The sequence below is a fragment of the Pleurodeles waltl genome, chromosome 9 (genome assembly GCF_031143425.1).
Source record: "Pleurodeles waltl isolate 20211129_DDA chromosome 9, aPleWal1.hap1.20221129, whole genome shotgun sequence".
NCBI classification, from domain to species: Eukaryota; Metazoa; Chordata; class Amphibia; order Caudata; family Salamandridae; genus Pleurodeles; species Pleurodeles waltl.
The window spans coordinates 648,689,491-648,705,588 of NC_090448.1; the positions used below are offsets into that span (position 1 = coordinate 648,689,491).

At 46.5% G+C, this 16,098-nt stretch overlaps 1 protein-coding gene across 3 annotated transcripts in view; it reads left to right on the forward strand.

The window, feature by feature from the left end:
• Positions 1-16,098, forward strand: part of CLASRP (CLK4 associating serine/arginine rich protein) — a 664,783-nt gene that overhangs the window by 241,810 nt on the left and 406,875 nt on the right. The window lies entirely within an intron of this gene.

Genomic DNA, 16,098 nt, shown 5'->3' on the forward strand with positions numbered 1-16,098 from the left:
CTACCCCAGCTGCCACGCTAAATACCCTTGGAACGATCTACATCAGGTTTGCAACCTATGTCTGTCCCCTGATAATAAGGACAAAGACTGTGAGGTTTGTCTATCTTTTAGGTTGAAAAAAACTTTACGGGACCATCGGGCGTGTCACAGAGAGATGCAACGTAAGGACATAGATAAAACACCCAACATCTTCAGACAGCAAGATGTTGAAGGGAAAGAGGAAAATTGCACGAGGCCTCTGTGACTGAGACTTTCTCCATCCAGGACTCCGACGTCAAGTTCAGCTTGCTGATGCAGGAACTTCCTCCTGGACAGTGTGCCATGAGTACCAAGACATATGTCCAACTGCCCAAGAGACAAACGGTTCTAACCGAATGTTCGATGGCATGTGTAGCTGCAGATACACATGTTGTGCATAGCCCGCCATCTGGTGTTGGGTCGGAGTGTTACAAGTTGTTTTTCTTCGAAGAAGTCTTTCGAGTCACGAGACCGAGGGACTCCTCCTCCTTGCTTCCATTGTGCGTGGGCGTCGACTCCATCTTCGATTGTTTTCTTTCCGCCATCGGGTTTGGACGTGTTCCTTTTCGCTCCGGGTTTCGGAACGGAAAGATAGTTAAAAAATCAGAAAATTGCGTCAGTATTGTTGCGTTCGGGATCGGGTTAGATAGAATCGACATCGAATCGTGAAGAGCTCCGGTAGCCCTTCGGGGTAATTTCGATCCCCCGTCGTTGCCTGGTCGGCCCGACCGCGTGTAACATCGAGGCTGATGGAACGGACCCCGTTCCGATTCTGTCCTAAATGCCACAACAAATACCCATATACAGACCAACATTTGGTCTGTAACCTGTGCCTGTCGCCCGAGCACAAGGAAGAAACTTGAGGCCTGTCGTGCGTTTCGATCCCGAAAAACGCTCCGTGACCGGCGAGCCAGAAGATTACAGATGGCGACCACGCCGACAGGACACCGTGAGTTCGAGGAACAAGGAGAAGAAGAGGAAGCCTTCTCTATCCATGAATCGGACTCGGAGGAATTCGACGTCCACGAAACAGTGAGTAAGATGTCGAAGCCAGCACACAAGAAAACAGACAAGGCCCAGGGGACACCACTGCCAACAGGCCATGGCTCAACCCATAAAGTCGGTGACCGCCCATCGGCACCGAAAAAGGCCGAACTAGTGCCGAGATCGTCCGACTCTGGTCGAGACACAGGCACGCAGCAATCTCGGGACCGAGAAAGTGCTGCCGACAAAGATCGACGCCGAGACAGAGGAGCCGAAGCTGCTCGACGCAGAGACAGCGGCACCGAGGAGGATCGACGCCGAGAAGTTTCGACTCCAAAAAAGAGAAAAGTCGCCTCGGAGCCGAAAACGAGTAAAGACATAGTTTCGGTGCCGAAACGACCGGCAACCGAGCCAACTACCAGCTCATATTCAGAGGAGCAATCACTGTCCTCTCAATTGCGCAAACATAAATTCGAGGAAGAGTTACAGTCCACTGAAGTAGACCACACTCAAAAGCGGATCTTCATACAGAGTGGAACAGGGAAGATCAGCACCCTTCCCCCTATTAGGAGAAAAAGGAGACTTGAGTTCCAAACACAGGAACAAGCACCACAAACAAAAGTGGTGAAGAAGGTAACTCCGCCACCCTCTCCTCCACCTGTAACTTACATATCACCGGCACAGACTCCGTCACACTCACCGGCTCACACTACCATGAGCCAAGATGACCAGGACGCTTGGGACCTATACGACGCCCCAGTGTCAGACAACAGTCCGGAGGCGTATCCTACCAAGCCCTCACCACCAGAGGACAGCACAGCCTATTCACAGGTGGTAGCTAGGGCAGCAGAGTTCCATAACGTGTCGCTACACTCGGAACCTGTCGAGGATGACTTCCTTTTCAACACCCTCTCCTCCACCCATAGCACCTACCAGAGCCTGCCTATGCTCCCAGCAATGCTAAGGCACGCAAAGCAAATCTTCAAAGAGCCTGTCAAGAGTAGAGCAATAACACCAAGGGTGGAAAAGAAATATAAAGCACCGCCCACAGACCCTGCTTTCATCACCTCACAACTGCCACCAGATTCAGTTGTAGTAGGGGCAGCTCGCAAGAGAGCCAACTCTCACACATCAGGCGATGCACCACCTCCGGATAAGGAAAGCCGCAAGTTCGACGCAGCCGGAAAAAGGGTCGCAGTACAAGCTGCAAACCAGTGGCGCATCGCTAACTCTCAAGCGCTCCTAGCGCGATATGACAGAGCCCATTGGGACGAGATGCAGCACCTCATCGAGCATCTACCCAAAGATTTACAAAAAAGGGCGAAACAGGTGGTTGAGGAGGGACAAAACATCTCCAATAACCAAATACGCTCCTCTATGGATGCAGCGGACACAGCTGCAAGAACAATTAACACAGCAGTAACCATAAGAAGGCACGCGTGGTTACGAACATCTGGCTTTAAACCGGAGATACAGCAAGCGGTGCTCAATATGCCATTCAATGAGCAACAATTGTTCGGACCTGAAGTGGACACGGCAATTGAGAAGCTAAAAAAGGACACTGACACTGCCAAGGCCATGGGCGCACTCTATTCCCCGCAGAGCAGAGGCACTTTCGGCACCTTCCGCAAAACAACCTTCAGAGGGGGGTTTCGGGGTCAGGCCACACAAGCCAGTACCTCACATTCAACACCGTCTACCTACCAGGGACAGTACCAAAGGGGAGGCTTTCGGGGCCAGTACAGACGAGGACAATTCCCTAGAAACAGTGGAAAATTTCAAAGCCCAAAAACACCTGCAACCAAACAGTGACTCACAGGTCACTCATCCCCTCCACACAACACCAGTGGGGGGAAGAATAAGTCAGTATTACCAATCTTGGAAGGAAATAACAACAGACACTTGGGTCTTAGCAATTATCCAACATGGTTATTGCATAGAATTTCTCCAAATCCCTCCAAATATACCACCAAAAACACAGAATATATCAAAACAGCATTCAGACCTTCTGGACATAGAAGTTCAAGCATTACTGCAAAAGAACGCAATAGAACTGGTACCAGGTACACAAATAAACACAGGAGTTTACTCACTGTACTTTCTAATACCAAAAAAGGACAAAACACTGAGACCAATCCTAGATCTCAGAACACTAAACACCTACATCAAATCAGAACACTTTCACATGGTCACGCTACAAGAAGTGTTACCATTGCTAAAGCAACAAGACTACATGACAACCTTAGATCTCAAAGACGCGTATTTCCACATACCGGTACATCCCTCGCACAGGAAATACCTAAGGTTCGTATTCAAAGGAATACATTACCAATTCAAAGTATTGCCGTTCGGTATAACAACCGCACCAAGAGTCTTTACAAAATGCCTAGCAGTAGTAGCCGCACACATCAGAAGGCAGCAAATACACGTATTCCCGTATCTAGACGATTGGCTAATCAAGACCAACTCACTGACAAAGTGTTCACACCACACAGATCAGGTCATACAAACCCTCTACAAACTCGGTTTCTCCGTCAACTATGCAAAATCACACATTCTGCCGTGCAAAGTACAGCAATACCTAGGAGCAACAATAGACACAACAAGGGGAATAGCCACTCCAAGTCCACAAAGGGTTCAAAATTTCCAAAAAGTTATACAAACCATGTATCCAACACAAAAAATACAGGCAAAGATGGTATTACAACTCCTAGGCATGATGTCCTCATGCATAGCCATTGTCCCGAACGCAAGACTGCACATGAGGCCCTTACAACAGTGCCTAGCATCACAATGGTCACAAGCACAGGGTCACCTTCTAGATCTGGTGTTGATAGACTGCCAAACATACATCTCGCTTCTATGGTGGAACAGTATAAATGTAAACAAATGGCGGCCTTTCCAAGACCCAGTGCCACAATACGTGATAACAACAGATGCTTCCATGACAGGGTGGGGAGCACACCTCAATCAACACAGCATCCAAGGACAATGGGACGTACATCAAACAAAGCTGCATATAAATCACCTCGAACTGCTAGCAGTTTTCCTAGCGTTAAAAGCATTCCAACCCATCATAACCCACAAGTACATTCTTGTCAAAACAGACAACATGACAACAATGTATTATCTAAACAAACAGGGGGGGACACACTCGACACAGCTGTGCCTCCTGGCTCAAAAAATATGGCAATGGGCAATTCACAACCACATTCGCCTAATAGCACAGTTTATTCCAGGGATCCAGAATCAACTTGCATACAATCTCTCTCGAGATCACCAACAGGTCCACGAATGGGAAATTCACCCCCAAATTCTAAAAACTTACTTCAAAATTTGGGGAACACCTCAAATAGACTTATTTGCAACAAAGGAAAACGCAAAATGCCAAAACTTCGCATCCAGATACCCACACAAGCAGTCCAAAGGCAATGCCCTATGGTAAACTGGTCAGGGATATTTGCGTACGCTTTTCCCCCTCTCCCTCTCCTTCCATATCTAGTAAACAAATTGAGTCAAAACAAACTCAAACTCATACTGATAGCACCAACATGGGCAAGGCAACCTTGGTACACAACACTGCTAGACCTATCAGTAGTACCCCACGTCAAGTTACCCAACAGGCCAGATCTGTTAACACAACACAAACAACAGATCAGGCATCCAAACCCAGCATCGCTGAATCTAGCAATCTGGCTCCTGAAATCCTAGAATTCGGACACTTAAACCTCACCCAAGAATGTATGGAAGTCATAAAGCAAGCTAGAAGACCATCCACTAGACACTGCTATGCAAGCAAATGGAAAAAGTTTGTTTGCTACTGCCATAATAATCAAATTCAACCATTACACGCATCTCCAAAGGATGTAGTGGGTTACTTACTACACTTATAAAAATCGAACCTGGCCTTCTCTTCCATTAAAATACACCTCGCAGCAATATCTGCATACCTGCAGATTACCCATTCAACTTCACTATTTAGGATACCTGTCATTAAAGCGTTTATGGAAGGCCTCAAAAGAATTATACCACCAAGGACACCACCCGTTCCTTCATGGAACCTCAACATCGTCTTGACAAGACTCATGGGTCCACCTTTTGAACCCATGCATTCTTGCGAAATACAATTCCTAACCTGGAAAGTTGCATTTCTCATCGCCATCACATCTCTAAGAAGAGTAAGTGAAATTCAGGCGTTTACAATACAAGACCCTTATATCCAAATACACAAAAATAAGGTAGTCCTAAGAACCAATCCTAAATTTCTACCAAAGGTTATTTCACCGTTCCACTTAAATCAAACGATAGAACTACCAGTGTTCTTCCCACAGCCAGACTCGGTAGCTGAAAGGGCACTACATACATTAGACATCAGAAGAGCACTAATGTACTACATTGACAGAACAAAAGAAATCAGAAAAACAAAACAACTGTTTATTGCATTCCAAAAACCTCATACAGGAAACCCAATATCAAAACAGGGTATAGCCAGATGGATAGTTAAGTGCATCCAAATCTGCTACCTTAAAGCAAAAAGGGAGCTGCCCATTACACCAAGGGCACACTCAACCCGAAAGAAAGGCGCTAGCATGGCCTTCCTAGGGAATATTCCAATGCACGAGATATGCAAGGCAGCCACATGGTCTACGCCTCACACATTTACTAAGCACTACTGGTTAGACGTGCTATCCGCACAACAAGCCACAGTAGGTCAAGCCGTACTAAGAACTTTATTTCAGACTACTTCCACTCCTACAGGCTGAGCCACCGCTTTTGGGGAGATAACTGCTTACTAGTCTATGCACAACATGTGTATCTGCAGCTACACATGCCATCGAACTGAAAATGTCACTTACCCAGTGTACATCTGTTCGTGGCATTAGTCGCTGCAGATTCACATGTGCCCACCCGCCTCCCCGGGAGCCTGTAGCCGTTTGGAAGTTATCTTCAACTTTGTACATTTGTAAATATATGTTCGATGGCATCTGTCGCTGTAGATACGCATGTTCTGCAATAGCTCGCCATCTGGTGTTGGGCCGGAGTGTTACAAGTTGTTTTTGTTCGAAGAAGTCTTTCGAGTCACGGGACCGAGTGACTCCTCCTTTTGTCTCCATTGCGCATGGGCGTCGACTCCATCTTCGATTGTTTTTTTTCCGCCATCGGGTTCGGACGTGTTCCTGTCGCTCCGAGTTTCGGAACGGAAAATTAGCTAATTTCTGAAGATTTTCGTCGGTATTGTTGCGTTCGGGATCGGCGTACTTAGATTCCACACCGCATCGAAGATCGAAGAGCTCCGGTGCCCTTCGGGGTAGTTTTTCGATCCCCCGTCGGGGCCTGGTCGGCCCGACCGCGTGCTGAAGAACGCCGATGGAACGGACCCCGTTCCGTTTCTGCCCCAAATGCCACAATAAATACCCCTACACAGACCAACACTTGGTCTGCAACCTGTGCCTGTCACCTGAGCACAGCGAAGACACCTGCGAGGCCTGTCGTGCGTTCCGGTCCCGAAAAACACTCCGAGACCGTCGAGCCAGAAGACTTCAGATGGCGTCCGCACCGACAGCCCAACAGGAGTTCGAGGAACAGGAAGAGGAAGGTACCTTCTCGATCCAAGACTCAGACTCCGAAGGATTCGACGATACACAAACCGTGAGTAAGACGTCGAAAACCACACAGAGAAACATTTACAAGGCCCAGGGGACGCCACTGCCATCCGGCCATAAATTCGGTGACCGACCGTCGGCACCGAAAAAGGCCCAAACAGTGCCGAGGTCGTCCGACTCCGGTCGAGACACCGGCACGCAGCCTTCTCGGGACCGAGAAAGTGCTGGAGACAAGCCTCGACACCGAGATGCCGGTGTGGACACGGCTCGACGCCGAGACAGCGGCACCGAAGCAGATCGACGCCGAGAGGTTTCGGCCCCGAAAAAGAAAAAAGTCACCTCGGAGCCGAAAAAACACGCAGACAAGTTTTCCATGCCGAAACAAACTGCAAGCGACCAAGCTTCAGGCTCTTATACAGAAGAGCACTCGCTAACCTCCCAAATGCAAAAGCATAGGTTTGAGGAAGAGCTACAAGCAACTGATGTGGACCATACGCAAAAGCGTATCTTCATACAGCAGGGGACAGGAAAAATAAGCACCCTTCCCCCCATTATGAGAAAGAGAAGGTTGGAGTTCCAGACTGAACAGACACCACAACCAAAAGTGGTGAAAAGAGTTACCCCACCACCCTCTCCTCCGCCCGTGATTAACGTCTCACCAGCACAAACTCCATCACACTCCCCAGCTCACACCACCATGAGCCAGGGTGACCAAGATCAGGACGCATGGGACCTATACGACGCCCCAGTGTCAGATAACAGTCCGGAGGCATACCCTACGAAGCCATCTCCACCAGAAGACAGCACCGCGTATTCTCAAGTGGTGGCTAGAGCAGCACAATTTCACAACGTAAGCCTCCACTCAGAACAGGTCGAGGATGATTTTTTATTCAACACACTCTCCTCCACCCACAGCTCATACCAAAGCCTGCCTATGCTCCCTGGTATGCTCCGGCACGCAAAAGACATCTTTAAGGAGCCGGTCAAAAGTAGGGCAATCACACCAAGGGTGGAAAAAAAGTATAAGGCGCCTCCTACAGACCCGGTTTTCATCACTACACAGCTGCCACCAGACTCTGTCATTGTAGGAGCAGCTAGGAAAAGGGCCAACTCTCACACATCTGGAGATGCACCACCCCCAGATAAAGAAAGCCGCAAGTTCGATGCAGCTGGTAAAAGAGTCGCAGCACAAGCTGCAAACCAGTGGCGCATCGCGAACTCCCAGGCACTACTTGCGCGCTATGACAGAGCCCACTGGGACGAGATGCAACATCTCATTGAACATCTACCCAAGGACTTACAAAATAGGGCAAAACAAGTGGTTGAGGAGGGACAGACCATTTCCAACAACCAGATCCGCTCCTCCATGGACGCTGCAGATACAGCTGCACGGACAATTAATACATCTGTAACTATCAGAAGGCATGCATGGCTCCGAACGTCTGGATTTAAACCAGAGATTCAACAAGCAGTTCTCAATATGCCTTTTAATGAAAAAGAACTGTTCGGTCCAGAAGTGGACACAGCGATTGAGAAACTCAAAAAAGATACGGACACTGCCAAAGCCATGGGCGCACTCTACTCCCCGCAGAGCAGAGGGAATTACAGCACATTCCGTAAAACGCCCTTTCGAGGGGGGTTTCGGGGTCAAAGCACACAAGCCAGCACCTCACAAGCAACACCGTCCAGTTACCAGGGACAGTATAGAGGAGGTTTTCGGGGACAATATAGAGGAGGGCAATTCCCTAGAAATAGAGGAAGATTTCAGAGCCCAAAAACCCCTACTACTAAACAGTGACTCACATGTCACTCACCCCCTCCACACAACACCAGTGGGGGGAAGAATAGGTCATTATTACAAAGCATGGGAGGAAATCACTACAGACACTTGGGTTCTAGCAATTATCCAACATGGTTATTGCATAGAATTTCTACAATTCCCTCCAAACATACCACCAAAAGCACAAAATTTAACAACACACCATTCCAATCTCCTGGAGATAGAAGTGCAGGCACTATTGCAAAAGAATGCAATCGAATTAGTGCCAAACACACAAATAAACACAGGAGTTTACTCACTGTACTTTCTGATACCAAAGAAGGACAAAACGCTGAGACCAATCCTAGACCTCAGAGTAGTGAACACTTTCATCAAATCAGACCACTTCCACATGGTCACACTACAAGAAGTATTGCCATTGCTAAAACTACACAACTACATGGCAACTTTAGACCTCAAGGATGCTTATTTCCATATACCAATACACCCATCGCACAGGAAATACCTAAGGTTTGTATTCAAAGGAATACATTACCAATTCAAGGTACTGCCTTTCGGATTAACAACCGCACCAAGAGTCTTTACCAAATGTCTAGCGGTAGTCGCTGCACACATAAGAAGGCAGCAAATACATGTGTTCCCATATTTGGACGACTGGCTAATCAAAGCCCATTCGTTCATAGAGTGCTCAAATCACACAAATCAGATCATACAAACCCTCTTCAAACTCGGGTTCACCGTCAACTTTACAAAATCCAACATTCTGCCGCGCAAGGTACAACAATACCTAGGAGCCATAATAGACACATCAAAGGGAGTAGCCACTCCAAGTCCACAAAGAATTCTAAATTTCAACACCATCATACAACGCATGTATCCAACACAAAAGATACAAGCAAAGATGGTATTACAACTCCTAGGCATGATGTCTTCATGCATAGCCATTGTCCCAAACGCAAGACTGCACATGAGGCCCTTACAACAATGCCTAGCATCACAGTGGTCTCAAGCACAGGGTCACCTTCTAGATCTGGTGTTAATAGACCGCCAAACTTACCTCTCGCTTCTGTGGTGGAACAACATAAATTTAAACAAGGGGCGGCCTTTCCAAGACCCAGTGCCACAATACGTAATAACAACAGATGCTTCCATGACAGGGTGGGGAGCACACCTCGATCAACACAGCATACAAGGACAATGGAACGTACATCAAACAAAGCTGCATATCAATCACCTAGAACTTCTAGCAGTTTTTCAAGCACTAAAAGCTTTCCAACCAATAATAGTTCACAAATACATTCTCGACAAAACAGACAACATGACAACAATGTATTATCTAAACAAGCAGGGGGGGACGCACTCCACGCAGTTAAGCCTGCTAGCACAAAAGATTTGGCATTGGGCAATTCACAACCAAATTCGCCTAATAGCACAATTTATACCAGGGATCCAAAATCAACTCGCAGACAATCTCTCTCGAGATCACCAACAGGTCCACGAATGGGAAATTCACCCCCAAATTCTGAACACTTATTTCAAACTCTGGGGAACACCTCAGATAGACTTGTTTGCGACAAGGGAGAACGCAAAATGCCAACACTTCGCATCCAGATACCCACACAAACAATCCCAAGGCAATGCCCTATGGATGAACTGGTCAGGGATATTTGCTTACGCTTTTCCTCCTCTCCCTCTCCTTCCTTACCTGGTAAACAAACTCAGTCAAAGCAAACTCAAACTCATATTGATAGCACCAACTTGGGCAAGGCAACCCTGGTACACAACGCTGCTAGACCTATCAGTGGTACCCTGCATCAAATTGCCCAACAGGCCAGATCTGTTGACACAGCACAACCAAAAGATCACACACCCAGATCCAGCATCGCTGAATCTAGCAATCTGGCTCCTGAAATCCTAGAATTCGGGCACTTACAACTTACCCAAGAATGTATGGAAGTCATAAAACAAGCCAGAAGGCCATCCACCAGGCACTGCTATGCAAGTAAATGGAAGAGGTTTGTTTGTTACTGCCATATTAATCAAATACAACCATTACACACAACTCCAGAACATGTAGTGGGTTACTTGCTTCACTTACAAAAATCTAACCTAGCTTTCTCTTCCATTAAAATACACCTTGCAGCAATATCTGCATACCTGCAGACTACCTATTCAACTTCCCTATATAAGATACCAGTCATTAAAGCATTCATGGAGGGCCTTAGGAGAATTATACCACCAAGAACACCACCTGTTCCTTCATGGAACCTAAATGTTGTCCTAACTAGACTTATGGGTCCACCTTTTGAACCCATGCACTCCTGCGACATACAGTTCCTAACCTGGAAGGTGGCATTTCTCATCGCCATTACTTCCCTAAGAAGAGTAAGCGAGATTCAGGCGTTTACAATACAGGATCCTTTTATACAACTACACAAAAATAAAGTCGTCCTAAGGACCAATCCTAAATTTTTGCCAAAGGTTATTTCACCGTTCCATCTAAATCAAACAGTGGAACTTCCAGTGTTTTTTCCACAGCCAGATACCGTAGCTGAAAGGGCACTACATACATTAGATGTCAAAAGAGCATTGATGTATTACATTGACAGAACAAAAAACATCAGAAAGACTAAACAACTATTTATTGCATTTCAAAAACCTCATGCAGGAAACCCAATATCAAAACAAGGTATAGCCAGATGGATAGTTAAATGCATCCAAATCTGCTACCTTAAAGCTAAACGACAGCTGCCCATTACACCAAGGGCACACTCAACCAGAAAGAAAGGTGCTACCATGGCCTTTCTAGGAAACATCCCAATGCAAGAAATATGTAAGGCAGCCACATGGTCTACGCCTCACACATTCACCAAGCACTACTGTGTAGACGTGTTATCCGCACAACAAGCCACAGTAGGTCAAGCCGTATTAAGAACATTATTTCAGACTACTTCCACTCCTACAGGCTGATCCACCGCTTTTGGGGAAATAACTGCTTACTAGTCTATGCAGAACATGCGTATCTACAGCGACAGATGCCATCGAACTGAAAATGTCACTTACCCAGTGTACATCTGTTCGTGGCATCAGTCGCAGTAGATTCGCATGTGCCCACCCGCCTCCCCGGGAGCCTGTAGCAGTTTGGAAGTTACCTTTAATTATTTATATATGTATCATCTCAACCTTAAATAGGTGCATACTTAGTCACTCCATTGCATGGGCACTATTACTACAATTCAACTCCTACCTCACCCTCTGCGGGGAAAAACAATCGAAGATGGAGTCGACGCCCATGCGCAATGGAGACAAAAGGAGGAGTCACTCGGTCCCGTGACTCGAAAGACTTCTTCGAACAAAAACAACTTGTAACACTCCGGCCCAACACCAGATGGCGAGCTATTGCAGAACATGCGAATCTACTGCGACTGATGCCACGAACAGATGTACACTGGGTAAGTGACATTTTCATACTTAAACCTTAATTGGTACATACTTATTCACTCCATTGCATGGGCACTATTACTAACACACACAACTCCTACCTCACCCTCTGCGGGGAAAACAATAGAAGATGGAGTCGACGCCCATGCGCAATGGAAGCAAGGAGGAGGAGTCCCTCGGTCTCGTGACTCGAAAGACTTCTTCGACCCAACACCAGATGGTGGGCTATGCACAACATGTGAATCTGCAGCGACTAATGCCACGAACAGATGTACACTGGGTAAGTGACATTTTCATTACTGCTCACTGGCCACCACTGACCACCACTCCCAAATGGCCAGGGTAATCACCAAATGTCCACTGTGGACGCCCAGCCCTTGGACTCAGCACCAAAAGGGAAGCCAAAACCTTCCTTTTCTGCAGCGAGACTGCCTGCCTTTCTGCTGCTCTGAACATGTACCTCTTTGGCTCCAAGCAACCTGCCTTTGGCTGCTTTAACTCCAACCTCTTCAGCACCGAAATCAAAATCACTTGCGGCACTGAAACCCTAATCACTGGCAACATAATTGGCTCTGAACCAGTCCTTGAAAACATGCAGGAGCAGCTCAATTTGAAGCAGAAGAAACGGCATATACTGCCTCTTACTAGCCGTATTTTAGCAAAAGCTGTGCAGCAGGCACCCATACCATTGAAGCGCCAACACTCCTTCGAAGAGGCTGTAGACTTAACCAGTGCCTCAGAAGAGGAAGAAGGACATTGCAATCAGTCCTCTGCAGCCTCCCCTTCCTGCTTTTCCACTGCCTCAGCTACCTCCTCCATTACCACCCCCTTCACCACACCACTTACAGAGTGATGTAGAAGACAACCCTCATCTCAGGGCTCCCCACAGTCGTTCACTGTGAATCATGAGAGCGGGGGAGAGATGATTCACATCCACCATCCATTGATCCATGGCACTGCTTTGATAGTGACCCCCCAGGGTGATATCGACCCAGATCTCTACCCAGCCAAGCCAATATCCCATGATGATACAACATATTTTCAACAGCTAATTGCTATGGCAGCAGCATATCATCAGCTCTCTTTACACACAAACCCCATTGAAGACGATTTTCTCTTCAAAGCACCCCCCACCACCAGTAGGGTATGCCAATATCTTTCTATGTTGAAGGGGATGCTGTGCCACTCAGAAGATATTTTTAAAGTCTCAGTGCGTGCACTGATCGCCCCTAGGGTTGATTAAAAAGTATAAAGCGGCACCCAGTTTACATCAAGGACCAACTTCCCCCAGACTCAATGGTGGTGTTGAATGCCCATAAAAGGGCCAATTCCTAGGCCACAGTCGATGCTACTCCACCAGTTAAGGAGCCCAAACTCACCAGCGCTTATTGCCAACACACAAGGGTTATTGGCAGGATATGACAAAGTCCATTGGGATGAAATGGAGGAGCTCCTCCAACATCTTCCTGAGGAGTATAAAAAGAAGGGTCATGAAATTATCCAAGAGGGCAAATTAATATCCAACAATTCCATCAAGTCTACTCTTGATTCAGCGGACACAGCAGCCAGGTTATAAATACTAGCATACTGCTGTGTAAACAAGCTCGGCTGCTGCGCTTTTCTGGCTTCAAGTCCGAAGTGTATCAAACAGTTTTAAATGTCCCATTTGATATCAACATCTATTTGGTCCACAGGGGGACCAAGCATTGGAAAAGATGAAAAAGGGCACAGACGTAGGTAAATTAGTGGGGGCGCTCCAAACCCATTCTTCTTGTGGCTCTTTTCGGTATACCAGATATAAACAGGGTACCAAAACTACATCGGATGCCTCTACCTCCTCCTACAGGCAGCAACACCAGACTTCACCTGCGAGGGGTAATTGCAGAGGCACATACAGAGAAAACAATTTCAAGGGTCGTAGAAAGGGTGCTTCAGAACGCACCACACCCTCTACCTCCAGTGAATAACTTCTCTTTCCCCCGACCATCTAGCACCTGTTGGGGGATGACTACAACATTTCCTACCCACCTGGAAAAGCTTAACATCAGATCAATAGTTGTTGGACATTATCCAACATGGTTATTGTCTGCAGCTCATCACTACACCTCCAAATGTCCTACCTTGCAAACAGACTCTGTAGAACATCAAAGTCTTCTCAAACTAGAAGTGTAAACTCTCTTGATCAAAGGAGCAATAGAGCCAGTCCCCTATTCAACAATGGAGCTCAGGAGTATACTTCCTATACTTCATTATCTCCAAAAATGACGGATCACCATGGCCCATTTTAGACCTCAGACCCTTAAATCATTACATCCTGTCAGAGCACTTCCACATGGCCACTCTTCAGGAAGTGATCCCACTGCTCATACAAGGTGACTTTATGTCCGGAGTAGAGTAAGTAAGGACTCTTACTTTCACCTCCCAATCCATCCAGCTTACTACAAATTTCTCAGATTTCTTATAGCAGGAAAACCTTACAAGTTCAAAGTGCTCCTATTTGGAGTCACTACTTCATCCCCTGTGTTCACCAAATGCCTAGCAGTAGTAGCAGCACATCTGCGCAGACAGAAAATTCATGTCTTCCCATATCTGGTTGACTGCCTTATCAAAGCCAGTATGCTTCCCTTGTGTGACATCATACTCAAACCACTCTACCACTTCTCCATCAACTAGGGTTTACCATCAATAAACAGAAATCACACCTTCAGCCTTCACAGATTCAGCCATATGTAGGGGCTATTCTCAAAACAGCTGAGATTAGCCTACACAGATGTAGTCAGGATTCAGAACATTCAAGCGCTCCTACAACAAATTCACCCCATCCAAAACATAGCGGTCAAAACAGTTACACTACTCTCCTGCATGATGATATCTTGCATTGTAATTGTGCCACATGCATGACTACAAATGTGACTGCTGCAGGAAAGTCTGGCGCACCAATGGTCTCAATCACAGTCAATTACAAGATCTAGTGTTGGTAGATAATCATCACCGTGCAGTGGTAGAACACACAAAAGCATGGCCATTCCTCAACCCTGTTCCCCAGATCATTCTTGCAGTGGGCGTGCCTCTCACAGGATGGAGTTCTCACCTACAGGATATTCCAGTTTAGGGTCTCTGGGACAGTAAACATCACATCAACTGCCTTGAGGTTCAAGCTGTTCACCAATCATTGAAACCGTTTCTAGTTCACCTCATAGGCAAGGTTGCTTGGTCCGGACGGACAACGTGACTGCCATGTTTTAGTTACAAAAACCGTGGGTGAGAGACACTCCCTACAGTTATCATGCCTGTCTCTGCCGATTTGGCATTGGGCAGTACATTACAAAATTCACTTGTTAGCTGAACACATCCAGGGGTTGGACAACAACTTTTCCGAGCTCAGCAGCATGCGGCAACAAGTCCACGAGTGTAAACTCCACTCATTTGTCTTTCCGTACTTTCACTTGTGGGTGCTTTCCACAGCTAGACATGTTCGCAACCACAGACAATGAAGATGTCCAGACTTTGCCTCCAGGTTTCCACACCTCTATCCAAGGGCAATGCTCTTTGGATGAACTGGTCAGAGATATTTGCCTCTGTTTTTCCACCTTTCAGTTTGTGGTTCAGAATCTCAGGCAAACGTTTCTCACCCTCATTTTGGTATCTCCCACTTGAGCTTGTCAACCATGGTTCTCCACACCACTCAAGCTTTCTGTAGTTCTCCACAAAAAAGCTTTCCCTCAACCCAGACCTTCTCACTCAGAACCATGGAGAAATCAGGCATCTAAATCCAAAAGAACTCACCCTTGTGATTTGGATCCTGAGATCATAGAATTCGGTTACCTTAATTTCCCACCTGAATGTATGACCATTTTCAAAGGAGCTCGTAAACCTACAACTATAGTATGTTATGCTGCTAAGTGGAAAAAATATGTTTTCTACTGCTGCAGTAAACACATTGATCCATTAAATGCAGCTGTTAAAAACATTGCCTGTTAACTTCACGTTTTGCAGACCTCTGGTCTTGCTTACACCTCAGTACGCTTGCATTTAGCTGCAATGGCTGCCTACCTACAAAACAGGCAACACTCATTCTTGTTCAAGGAATCCGTTATTAAGGCATTTACGGAAAGCCTTAAAAGATTAATCAAACCTAGAGTTCCCTCTGCACCTGCATGTAATTTTAACATTATATTCACCAGACTTATTGGTCCACTATTCGAATCCTTTCATAACTGTCCCCTCCAATTTCTCTCTTGGAAGTTCTCATTTTTGGTGGACTTCACTTCA